This window comes from Cebidichthys violaceus, unplaced genomic scaffold, assembly GCF_023349555.1.
Source record: "Cebidichthys violaceus isolate CVI_PGR_0920_01 unplaced genomic scaffold, fCebVio1.0.p SCAF_11, whole genome shotgun sequence".
Taxonomy (NCBI): Eukaryota; Metazoa; Chordata; class Actinopteri; order Perciformes; family Stichaeidae; genus Cebidichthys; species Cebidichthys violaceus.
The window spans coordinates 11,434,697-11,447,749 of NW_027176274.1; the positions used below are offsets into that span (position 1 = coordinate 11,434,697).

The following is a 13,053-nucleotide window of genomic DNA, read 5'->3' on the forward strand; positions in this document are numbered from 1 at the left end:
CGATGATATCGTGGGACTGCATACTCGCCACTGTGTCTGTGCAATTCTATCACAGACTCTCAGGATTTAGTCTCATGGCTCAGACCTTGCTTTCATCACTAATATGATAACTGCAGAGTAAATTATTCATAAGCGATCATTGCTCTCATGTTTAAGGAACCATAGCTGTGATCAAATAGTGATGCTTTCTGTCAGCCAACTCTGAAAAAGCCTTTGATCATTCCAGCGAGGAAACTCATGTAAACATATTTATTCCATACAGTAAGCCATCATGTTAATGCCCGGTCTTTTTGTGACATGAAAACGTGAAATAGTAATGAGATGGGTTTTTACTATTAACTGCATGTGCAGTGATGTGGGTCGTCCTTCACAAGGAATAATTCAACAGCTGAGTTACTTAAGAAGATGTAGTTACTGAGTTGTATGCAAAAATGTACTCATGGATGAGAACGGGGAAGACGTCATCTTGTTAAACATGCTATCATAACATTGCAGCATTTCATGAATTCATTGTAAACCTGACATATGCATTTGAAAAACTTTCCTTTGAATTTTCTGAAGTAAACAAGATCTACGTCTACAACCATGTCGTACAAGTCACTTGATATAAATATGAACATTAAACGATACTTAAAAAAGTATTTAAAAAGTAAATACTATTATTCATTGGTAATTAGTGCTCATCAAAGGCATGTTTAATGCCTCAGAAGCCACATACTGGCACATATTCAGTATGTGTAGAAACTGAAAAGGAAACATTCTTTTATTGAGCAGCCAGTCTACAGTAATGCTTACTAATAGTACTAGCACTACTAGTACTAGCTTAGCGCTGCTATCTGCACACAACACTCCTGAAGTCCCATTTAGGTAGTATTCAGGGTTCATACATCTTTAAACACCACGTGACTCCTGAAAGCTAGCCAGCTAACAAGACAAAACATGTCACCTACATAAGACTACATTTGAGTTCGGCCAACTAAGATAGAAGCTAGCTCTGTCCCCACATCTCCAGGATTTGCACAAAGCTAACGTGTTGGCTAACATGTCATCTTGGTCCCCTGAAGGCTCAGAGACTAAACTATAATCAACCATCCATCATGCACTGAACTGATTCCCAACAATATCAAAAAATCAGCAGTAATTGAAGTTCACATTGTAATGTTACCAAATTTCAAACTGTAACTCCTTGCCGTCGCTAGTCTGCAAAATCTGCGACTCAAACAAGCTACTACACATTTGTTTGCCAATGAATCATCGCACATGTTTCTAATTGAAATTATGAGTTTAGCCACCACCATGATAGCAGAAAGTCCTGCCTTAAAACTCTTCACCTTACTCTGCAGATTAAACCACTTTCGGTTTTAAATCAGTACTGTATAGTGACACAAAATCTACAAAAGCTTGGTTATGGCTTCGTTCCCAGCTGTCCTCTTGAGTTCTCCTTGGCACAGAGCGAGCAGGACGTGCAAGCTGAGACTCTCATCCTGTGCAGAGCAGCGACCTTAGGCCTGTATTTACAGACACCAAACTCTTCCTCAGTCCGTCAGATCAGCGGGTTAATCAAACAACAGACAGTTATTTGGAACTGAGATGGAGAAGAATAAATAATTCATAACAGTGACAGACTTTCTGAAGAGAGCTGGCAGTGTTCAGGATCAAGGTGGTGGCATGGTGGGTATGTGTGGATGTGCCCGCCTGCAAGTTGCTGTGTGTCTCTTCAATGGAAGGAAATAGGCTTCTTTCTTTGGTTGGAATTGAGTCATTTTGATGACGATACCGGCTCAAGAAGAGTTATCAGCAGAATGGGTTCTAGCAATGTCTAAGTGTGATTGGCTGAAGTAGGTATGAGGAGCATTTGTGCAAGGGCAAGGCCTTTTGCGAGCAAAGAGTTTAAAGGCTGAGAATCAAAGACATTCATTTTATTTAACACACATAAAATAACCCTCCAAATATTATAATTAAAAACAGACAAGACTGGAGCGACTTTCTATGATGAATACTTTCCTTTTCAACCAAACTTTAAAATCTTATAATTACAAGCTCATGATTTCTTAAGAGACCTCAGGGCTTATTAGCAGCCAGTCTTAGAGAGCTATAAAACAACACAGAAAACACCAAAGAACAGCAAAACCATGTAACGCACAATGTTCACAGTGATGAGAATACTGTTAAGACTTCCCGATCATTGCAATATGCAAAGTACTGAATAAAATGGAAAAGCAAGACGATGTAGTGGAAGTCTGAAGTGGAAATAACTGTCTGTATCTAATGAAATATTCAACAGGTTTATTTCAGTGAGGTCCAAGATGTTTTTTTTCAATACACTTGGCCTCTGACTATGAGTAAAATAATCACCATGTCAGCATTATTCTCAAAGAAGAATAACTCTTAAGTGGTACAGCGAAAGAACAGTTTTGACTACTTCTCTGGTTGATTTGTTCATTATTAAATGATGCCGGTAAAGGCAGAAAACACTGATCTTGTCTGGAAGACAGCGTGTTTGTCAGTGCTGCGGTTATGCCACATTAGGCAATTATTCATAAAGGCTTTGATGTGCGGTGTCAGACTGACGGCCGGGCAGACTCAACGCTCCTCTTTGCTCCACTGACTCCATCAGCCCAAAACCACTGAGCTTCAGTCAACCATAGCTTCGGACTACTTCACCACCCGTCTTACTGCCAATCCTTTGCAGCTCACAGGTAGAATACTGTTCTGCTTATTAAGCCCCAGTGTTTCATTTTCTTTGTAACATGACAAACATCTAATATGGACACATCATTCATTTTTAAGAAACGATTACATGCTAATTAGTTTTCATTGTTTGAAAGCTGCGACTCGTGATTCGCATAGACATGCATACTAGTCCGCTAGTATACACCAAGCTCAAACTATTGGATGGATTGCCATGACATTTGCTACACACACTCAATTCCTCCTCAGGATGAATTGTCATCACTTAAGTGATGCTCTGACTTTTCCATTTAGCGGCATCATCAGGTCAAAAACTGTCTGTGTCCAATACTTTGATTCATGACCAAAGTATTGGACACAGATTGTTCTGTTGTGTGTAGTGCTTATTTGCAAATTCAGCATGCTAACATGCTAAAACACGCTAAACTAAGATGTTGAAAAAGAAAAACAAGTATGCTTTTACATTTATATTTCAATTTGAGCAGTATCATTTCGACCAGATCTGACATTTTGATGAACTCCAAAGAGTTAACTTTTAGACGAGATCAGGAAATGTTTCAACAATTAGACAGGCCTACGTATTTTTTCGTGTACACAAAAAAAGGTGCTTGTTGAGGTTAAGGCTACTTGGACAAAGTGAAAACTATATCAATATACATAAACCAAGAAAAAAATATTTGTTACAGACTTCTGTTTCAATAATGCTGCAGTGAGTTTGTACTCATCTAAAACCATGGCAAAGGAGAAAAATGATTTGTCCTGCAGACATTTCTGTATCTTTAATGAGTCTCGTCCCCTGCAGTGCTGCTTGTTGCATTTAGAGAAGAGTGAGAAGAGTGTATCATTAGAAATGAAAGTCCGACTGTAAAAACTGCTCTTAAATCAATAACTGTGTTAGTTCCCTGCTAACAATAATCCTGGACTTTGTACCTCTTGCTAATGTTTAAGCATTTGGGACTTCATTCTGCCTGCTTTCTGTTTGCTTTTTACCATCTGCGACATTAAAGCTGGTATTATTTTCACCTTGTCGGTCTGTGTGTGAGTCATCACGGCTTAAGGTGTTCCTGGAGACACCTACTGTCGAAGGAACTACCACAGAGGCAGTTTTCAGTGTCTGTCTGTATGTCTGTGAAAAGGTTTTGTCGAGGCGATGGCGTCGCAACTGTGTGGGATGCAGTCACGAACCTTTGCAGGTGTGTTCAGTTCGAACATGGGCGTGGTCCGAGCAAGAGCGCAGGAAGTGAGGTAGGGCCCCCCCCCCCACCTCCTATTTGCAAGGTGGCTCCTAGCTTCAGCTTTTAATTACTATTACATGAATAAAAAGTGTTAAAAAATGAGCAGTGGTACGAGTGAGACTTGATTGAGGAACATCACTTTTTGAGCTGTAATGTAATCCTATGTGTAATGTTCAGGTATTCTTTGGGGGTATTATAACCACATAGGTTGATTTTGGCACAGCAGCAGACAACTGAATATGGTACTTCCATCATGAAATTAACGGCACCACTGATCTCTTGTTTTGTAAATGGAATTCTATTGATTGTAAGAAAAGTGTTATCAGGGCTTTAAATGGCTTCTCTATCTGTTCCTCGGCCTCAGAGCTTTTTCAAGAGTCTGCAATTGTGAAATGAAGCCCCTGAAATCAATATGTGCCACAGTCAATTTTTACTCATTATCATCAAGATCCCGGGTATTATTAGGAGTCAATACCAAGGAAAATGCCTTCATCAACAAATACAAGAGTTGCACAGTGTGGCCTGTTCAACTCATAATTAGCACATCAAATCTCTGCGGATATGAGCGCCCACGGCCAAATGAGGGTAAATGAGAAAAATGAATCTCAGTCTTTCGTACAAATGCCGCCAAAAAACAGAAACTTCATCTGCACTCACAGATTCATTGTATTTCAAATGTACAAATGTGGAATTTCCATTCCAATAAATGTAAGGAGAATAATAAAGTTGCAAGGGAATGATTCTTAAAACCAAAATGAGAAAATTCACGTTTCCCCCATTAGTCTGGGTAGTAAACAGAGTGCTGTCAACAGTTTTCACATGAACTGTCTCTTCAGGAGAAAGTTGCTCTTATTAAAATCATTTGATTATTTTTCAATGCTGTGAGCACCACAAACAACATTCCACTATCCTCCATTATGTTGGGGTGGAAGCATAAAAACCCATATCTCAAACAACAAATACACCCAAAATGGCGCAAGACACCACTGAACATATAAAGTAAGTGAACAAATTGTTTTTGTCATTTGGCTGCACTGAACTGTCTCTTTAATTGCAGATAAGTGTCACAACTTCAGCCAGGCTTTAGTTTTTCATTTGTCTGTCTCCTGTTTTGCCACACTAACTCTCATGTCATTTCAGAATCTGCCACTCCCCCCCCCCCCCCCCTCCGCTCTGCACTAATTGCTGATTTCATTTCACCTGGCCTGCCCCACCTCCATACTCACCTGCTCCTCATCAGCAATCAGCCCCTCAGTGTATATGTACCGGTCCATTTCCCTCAGTTCTCTGCCAGATTGTCTAGTGTGTTTCCCTTGCTATCAAGCAACCTGTCATTCCGATTCTGATCCTGATTATTCGTGTATTGACCTGCCTTTTTGGACTTTGGACCTTCCCTTTTGCCTGCTCCCACTGGATTTGTTTGCCACGCGGGTTACTACCTGGTTTGACATCTGCTGGTTATTAAACCCGGTTTCTACACCTGAACTGTTTTCTGTGTCGTGCTATTGGGTTCTTGTCTGTCGTTTTGTGATACCTGACAATAAGATGAGATTAACATGTATGTCAGATAACATTCATAAATAAGAAATATGCTTGGAAGTCAGCTCAGCATCTAGTCTTTAATAGTCTACAGTGACGTGTTGATGTGAAATCTAATTTCCTCTGAATATTATGATGAATAGGATTTTTTTTATAGATTTTCTGGTTCGTTATCAAGGAGCCTCTTCTCCAGTAAAGACTCAGTATTTATTACGTTGTTTTTTTTAATAATGCTTTACTCTACTTTGTGCGGCACAAAGAGGGGAAAGTATGGCCAGATAATCATGGAGTAATGAGGGACGTTTCACACAGTATGATGCATCGCTTTTCTTGAGGGGTAAAAAAAAATAGTAACTTGTGTAATTAGTAAGTCGTTACGAGCTCCTCACTGGTTCTTTACTAACTACTCACAATTTTGTGTTATTGTAAAGTGTTACCAATCTTGTTCATGGAGTTGTTCTTTGTTTCAACCTATAAACCCTGTAGGGCTGATCTCCTCTTCATTGGGTCGACTCTGCTGTCACAACAACAAAACAAAGCCAAAGTTTCCACCTCTTGGTTCTGCTGGGTTTTTTTCCAGGGCATGTCTGGGTCAGGGGAACATGGCCGCATCACGATCAAATGCCACGGGGTTGGAAAACCTATCAAAGTGCTCTGTTTTAAAAGTTTCAACAGCATCTTGACACACTGGTCTTGGACATAGTGTTGTGTATGTCAGAGTGGAAGCGTTTACAAAAATTATTAGAGGTGCTACCTGCAGCCCACATAGAGGTGCAGAGGTCTGTCTTTAATGGACTACAACACTATATTGGCTCAACTCAAAGACTGGATGTCGTCTAAAGCTCAGTTTAATCACACAGAAAAAAAAAAAAAGATTAAAAAAAATATCCTGCCTCAACTCCAATCTCCATAAAAAAAAACATCAAAATAATATCTTGAAATTACTTTTAAACTTTGGAAACTTTCATGCGTGTCTCTCCAAATCCAATATTACAGCAGGTATTGAGAAATAAGATCAAGAGAGCAACCTTGGTACACGATTTTCCATTACATCCCAATATCGCAGTTAATGAGTCCAATAAGCCTTTGAAGACCTGATTCCAGCTGTATTATTGATGTTACAAATATAGCTCTGCCGTGCTATCAGTTTACAAGAGATGTGAGCGACGTATCTGTCACAGCACATTTCCCAGAGTTAAATTGAGAAAGTAGAGGCCAGATTGACACAAATAACTACTGTTTCAATTATTTAGGCTCATCTTGGTGAAATGAAGATTGTTCTGTCTTTATGGCGTTGCAGTTGGACTGCTGAGCTTGGATGAATGGCAGAATACATATTTAATGTCTACATATTACCTTATTTTCCTCCAGCTATTTACCTGAAATTGTGTTCAAGGATATTTCCTCCTCTGCTCAGTGCTATGGAATACATAATAACAGAACAGATTCATTAAGGAAATATGCTCTTTGGGTTACTTCGAGGCTTGCTAAATGATCTCCCTCTGGCTTGTTGTAGATGTAGTGAGGCTGACCATTAACAGAGCACTTTTCTTAATCCTGAAACTCAACAGGGGGCCTAATCCTGCTGTAAACTTGTTTACTTGGCCACCATTAATGCCAAAGTACCCTTGAGCAAGGCATATTGCTGCGTAGACACTGTGCCCTGATCTTGTTGTTTGGCTATTTATTTGAATAAAGACACATTTTCTTCATTGTTCAGCGTTGTTCTTATCTTGCAAATGCACTATTAAAGCTTCTTATTATAGCTATTTTTCTTTTCACAGAATGCAATCACAAAGAAAATCACACTCTGCAGAGCATTTACCTCGAGTGCAGGGCAGACTCTGATTGGAGATTTTTAAATTGAGTCATCTGAAGACAATATTCTCAAGTTTTATCTCAATGATGAGAAATCTGCTCCTGCTGTGTCAGCTCGTTCTCAGTGTGAACATATGCAGAGGCACAAAGCGCCTGACGTATGAACCAGCTCGGTTATCTGTGCAGCGGGTTCAGAATATGGTTCATCTTCTGACATACTTGCCATTCTCAATGAAAGTGAGGATTTTTTGCAGTAATATAAATGCTGACTTTGTAACATCCTGTTAATTTGATCAAATTACTGTAGGTGTCTGACCAGGAAGAACACCATAATACAGGTCATTTCATTATTAAAATCATTTCTTTCATATAAATGACAAGATATATGTGGCCAGCAGTGAAAATGCCCCTTCTAAGCCACCTCTGGGAAATAAGCAGCCAGATTTTTCCTGGTTCCATTTCACATCTTACCCCAAGAGTCTTATTGTTTAGAGTATGAGATAGTGACATCACCAAAAGTTGTTATTTCTGCCTTGTGATAAAACAACTAATCACATTTTCCACAGATTTTAAATAAACAATTTGCCATTTTATATAGTTTATACAGTTGTATTACTTGTTCGAACACATTTAATAGTATAATAATATATTTTGTATTTGTGGGGGAAGTCCGTGCCTCTGACTTTCATTGACTGCCAAATGAATCTGTGGGATTTAGCTGGTGTCTGGTTGGTTCTTGAATGTGAAATAAAAAAGGTCATTGCAACTGAAAACTAGCTAAATTAAGTCTTACCACGGTTCGGCCTCATGTAGTACCATAAATACATTGTAAATCAAAAATACAGTAATCTTCTATTGTTAAGATTTTAGAAACAAACATTTTGAGAATACGTGACTCAAACAGCCAAACAGCAAATGCAAGTTAGTGTTGTGTTCTCAGAAGCCTACATGTAAGCACCACAATGGTGTTTAAATGTTTTTTTTAATTTTTATAAATTACATAAAATATTTTATGCAGTTATTGAGATACATTTTCATCCACATTGTCCCTGCTCAGACAGCTTGGGAAAAAAAAGACTTACTTACTTTACACACAGTGCAATGCTTCACTGTTGTATTTTCTCCCTCTCGGCTCCCAGTAATACTGGTACCCAACCTTGTGTATCTGCTCACATGACACTTCATCCTGATAACGCAGTACCTCTGCATATGTTCACACAGAGAATGAGCCGATAGAGCAGCTTTCTCTTCAAGGAATAAGATTGATCCTTCAAAATAATTTGAACTCAATGTCCACTTATTCGTTTTTCTGTTAAATCCAACAAATGATTTAATGATGATTGGGGTACTGTGTGAGACACAATTCAATGTGTTCATTTGTGGTGTTTTTTTACAAAACACTTTCTTTGTAGACACCATAATGAGGGATTTTTGTTGATTGTGTGAAGAGTTTTGGAGAAATTAGAGCATGCATTTGAAAACTTAAATGCAGTTTTAATGTCAATCGCTCTCAATTGTTTCTCACATAATACAACAAACAATTACATTAAATTCAACCTTTTGATTATTTTTTCTCTACAAAATACATAAAACTTGGAATTCTGAGGCCTAATGAGCAAAGCTGTTTAAACCAATAGTTGACATATTCTCTTTGACTGTACAAGTTGACTCCGCAGGACGGGAGGTAGGGGACTAATGAGAACGGAATAATAGCTTTGACTTATTACCATGTTGCCGTTCTTTTCACCTCAGCCCGCCCTGCCATCTAGTATATCTGCGGCTCCTCAACCAATTACTACTTGTACTGTATAACACTGCAATCTCTGGGAGGATGTGAGGTCCCTGCCAGACGTGGCTCAGAATGACAAGAATTTCTTGTGTAACTGAACATCCAGCTAATCCATCTCCTCATGCCTCATCTTCTCCTCCGACTACCTGGAGCTCAAAGTGCCGAATGCTCAGTCTTATTAGAGCAGTCCTCCGAGGACCAGATGCAAAATAAGAAAAATTCTGATCCTTTTTTGATGTATGTGCTGCACACCGTATCTCACCACATCTTTCCTTGCGAGAGAAGTTGTCACCGTATTCATGAGAATGCATGAATTTCTCCACATTAATCTTATACTATCTCCCTCTGTTTTCCTGCTTTCAGCCTCAAAAGACATTTCTGCTTGTGCTTTGAATATGTATATTTAGCAAAATGGGACATAAGGAGGGATGTGGCGACGGATGAAACAACCTACTGTAATGTATCACTCATTTCCTCCGTACTGCAGCGCCTACATGGAAACACATCCAATATGGACTGATATAGCATTCAGATAAAAATCAAATAACGAAGCTCCATTTCACAACAATGTCCCACAGGCAACATTCAGGGAGCGCAATGGAGGCGTTTGTAAAGTTGGAAAGAGAGAGCTGGTGGTACTGTGAGTGTCCTTGAGTGAGGCAGGGTTACAGCTCTCCATCGCTAATTACCGCATTGAGACCATGCTGCTCTGTTTGACACTTCTCTCCGCAAAATGCTGAGATATCAACACAAACACTGACACATTCAAAAGGTAAAAATACCACAATCAGGTAATAAATAACCCAGGGACCATTTGATTCAGTGAGATTGTATCCTGATACAATTTTTATTTCGACAGCAGGGTTATTGTATTTTGCCAACCCCCGTAACCTATAAATTATTATTATAAATGCTACTACTAATTTGCAAAAGCAAATTTTAAAGGAATGCTGCACAGTTTATGTTTACTATCAACTAAATGAGGAAACGTTAATTAAAGGTACAGTGAGGAACCTTTAACTGGTTATGAAACAGTCTCAATGTAATACTGATACCTCTTAATTAAGAACCTACATAAGTAAATGAGACCATCAGCTGGAAGATTAGCAATTTCTATATAGTTAGTCTTATATGCTTATTTTGAGTCAAGCAATCCGATGAAATCATGCAGGTTCAGCAGAAACTTGCATGATTTCTGGTGACTCCAGAGGGGCCTCCGGCAGCGACCAGCCCTTAGCGGACAGACCCGGATACGGCTTCGGTGCCTCCTTCGACCTGCAGGCGCAAGCTCCAGTGGGGGGTTTGAGAGCTCTGCGCCCAGTAACAACGTCTCCTCCTCCACCGGCCCGGAGCAGAGCTTCGCCTCGCTGCTCTGCTGGTCCTCTGCTGGGACACAACAGCAATACCACGCTGCCGGGGACCCAGGCCGTATTACTGAGCCCGTTGGAGGGAAGAGAGAACCAGGGCGGAGCAGCTGATTAGCATAGCTTAGCTTAGCATAAAGACTGGAACCAGGGATAACAAAATCATCAACTTAGAGTTAAAAAGCTGACTAATTTACATATTAAGTCTTATTTGTGTATTCCTGTCTGTTCCCCCTGTTTCTAACATTTATGCTAAGCTAGCTATATGGCTGTAGGCTACCTTAATATCTGCGAGGATGGCATCAAATTAAAGGTATTTGCAATCTTAGTATGGTTAAACATGTTGTGAGCATGAACGTGTGTGTGGCAGTGTTCCATATTATATTTATGTGAGGATGGTGTGAGCAGAAAAGCCATTATGTTAAGTCACTTGGGAGATTTTATGATATCAAATAAAAAGTTGAGTAAGCAAAGATGTGAAAACTGCAGCTAGAGAGATGTGAGAAATACAGTCTACAGTCAATATTTGTTTCTGAACTTTTAAGCCATAAAGTATTTATAACCCAGTATGCGTGCTACTGGTTGTGTTTTCATTGATGTTTACCACTCTTACCAATCTTAGCTTAGCATTGTTAGCATGCTTTTACCCTCTCTGACTCCTAACATTAAAGAGGAAACGAAACAGCGACAGTAGAAGAGTAACTACTTTGCTCTGACGTACAGCTTCAAGCCCCAGACCACAGTGGTGAGTGGCACAGCAGGCTAGATATATCTCTGATTCAGTCCCTCTCTGTATCCTACTCGGGCCAAGCTGAACCCCACAGCTTTCCTAAAGCTCCACTTTGCCACGAATTAAGCCTTAATGCGACTCTTCTGTCTATTGATTTGTTCGCCATGCATTTCCTGTCCTGCTTTGATGTCATTGTGGTGTCAGTGTTTGGAAGATTCCAGATAAAATTATGGAGGGTTTTAGCTTTTAAGCCTGTTATTTCAGGGGATTATTCGGCCGCAGTTGAATTAACATTTTTATTCTTTTTTTGGCCACAAACTGGATTATGTGACTCTGTTCTGCAGAGGCGATATCAAATGCCCATCGCTACTGCCATGAACCCCCAACACTGTGGAGGAGACCAGCACTGATTGAGTCTGGGGAGAGCTCTGTGAAGAGGATTTCACCAGCTTGGTCGACCAGCTCTGCAGCACAGAATAGTAAAAACTGGGCCTTAGAGGCGGGGATCGGAACAGAAATAAAACACATTCATGAGAGATCATTATGTATTATAGTGGAATATTCACTGAAGCTGCAATTCTCCTGCTGTGTGTTCAATACTTCTATTCAATGGCATGCTTATTGCTTGTTGACTGAACTGACCCAAAACGTCCAGTTGTTTTGGCTCTCTAGTTGGAGTGGGAAAAAATGAGTTTTGGTTTCTTTTGACCCACAGGGACCGTGTCACAGCTAGCTGTGAGGGAGCTGAACTTCCGCAGAAATAACCCCCGCCTGTGTTCAACACACTGGATGTGGTCCACTGGTCCCTCTCCAGAGCTCAATACACTCTGCTTGGAAACGGAGTGAGCCACGATACGAAGCGCCAAAATACAATACAAACAAAAGGCAGATTAATGGCCAGGATAATCACAACCCAGAGATTTGTCCCTATTTGTATTTGTATTTTCTGACTCAACAATTTCTATTCAGCGTTGAACTTTTCTCAAAGCCTCACACATAGCTGTGAACAGCAGCTGGGCTTCGGCTCATCTCTGTCCTTATATGATGCAGCAGCTGCAGTTCGCATTGTCATTAAAGCACCACTGAGCAGCAAAATGACATTCAACATAATCACATCAGTAGAGGCTTATTTTATGGCAACTACAACGGACTGTAAGTTATGATGGGGTCAAAAAAAAAAAGGCAGAATGTACTGGATGTGTGACTGTTCTTCACGTCATGTAATAGTCATTTGAATTGTTAAATAGCTTTGGGTTTTAAACTGTTGGTTGGAGAAAACAAGAAATGTGAAGATGTAACCTTGGGCTCTTTAAAAAAAGAGAGGGGCATTTTTAACTATTGTTTGACCTTTTATATATAAAAAAGATCATTGTGTTACTCATTTATAGCAGCCCACTCTCTGCTTTAAATAAAGTAAAGGCCGATACTGTATAAATTGCTCTGCTATTTATTATTTTACTAAAAGAAAAAGATGCAATACATCAATGTATCTTCTTGAATATATATGTGTCTGTTTAAACTTGGATAAATGGAGGAAGGAGTCAAACTAGAAGCCAGTCATAAGAGCTGTATGCTGATGCCTGTTATGAAACATATAAAATGTTGTGTCTGGGTCCTGCTGAGCCATTATTTCAACTCAATTAATTAGAGATGTTGCTTTAACAAGGCTGCAGCGATGCATCTTCGCTCTGTGCTGCCACACTTCCAATATGAATGTCTGCATTGCTCTCTATAGCATTGCAAAGGTGGGATCTGGTGTCGGGATCAACGAACAGTATAATGGTGATATGTCTGAGCTCTGTGGTTCGTCCGATGTATAGCAACAGACCCTTACTCAACTCGAAGCAGCCAATGAGCTGCCATTAATGTGTTATGACAAGCACATTT

General features: G+C 39.8%; 1 protein-coding gene and 1 long non-coding RNA gene across 2 annotated transcripts in view; one reads left to right on the forward strand and one right to left on the reverse strand.

The window, feature by feature from the left end:
- hs6st3b (heparan sulfate 6-O-sulfotransferase 3b) overlaps positions 1–13,053 on the reverse strand; it is a 59,319-nt gene that overhangs the window by 21,328 nt on the left and 24,938 nt on the right. The window lies entirely within an intron of this gene.
- Positions 10,360–12,650, forward strand: LOC137868186 (uncharacterized). The gene is made up of 3 exons (XR_011102206.1): positions 10,360–10,749; positions 11,511–11,645; positions 11,882–12,650. It is a non-coding gene; the product is annotated as an uncharacterized lncRNA (long non-coding RNA).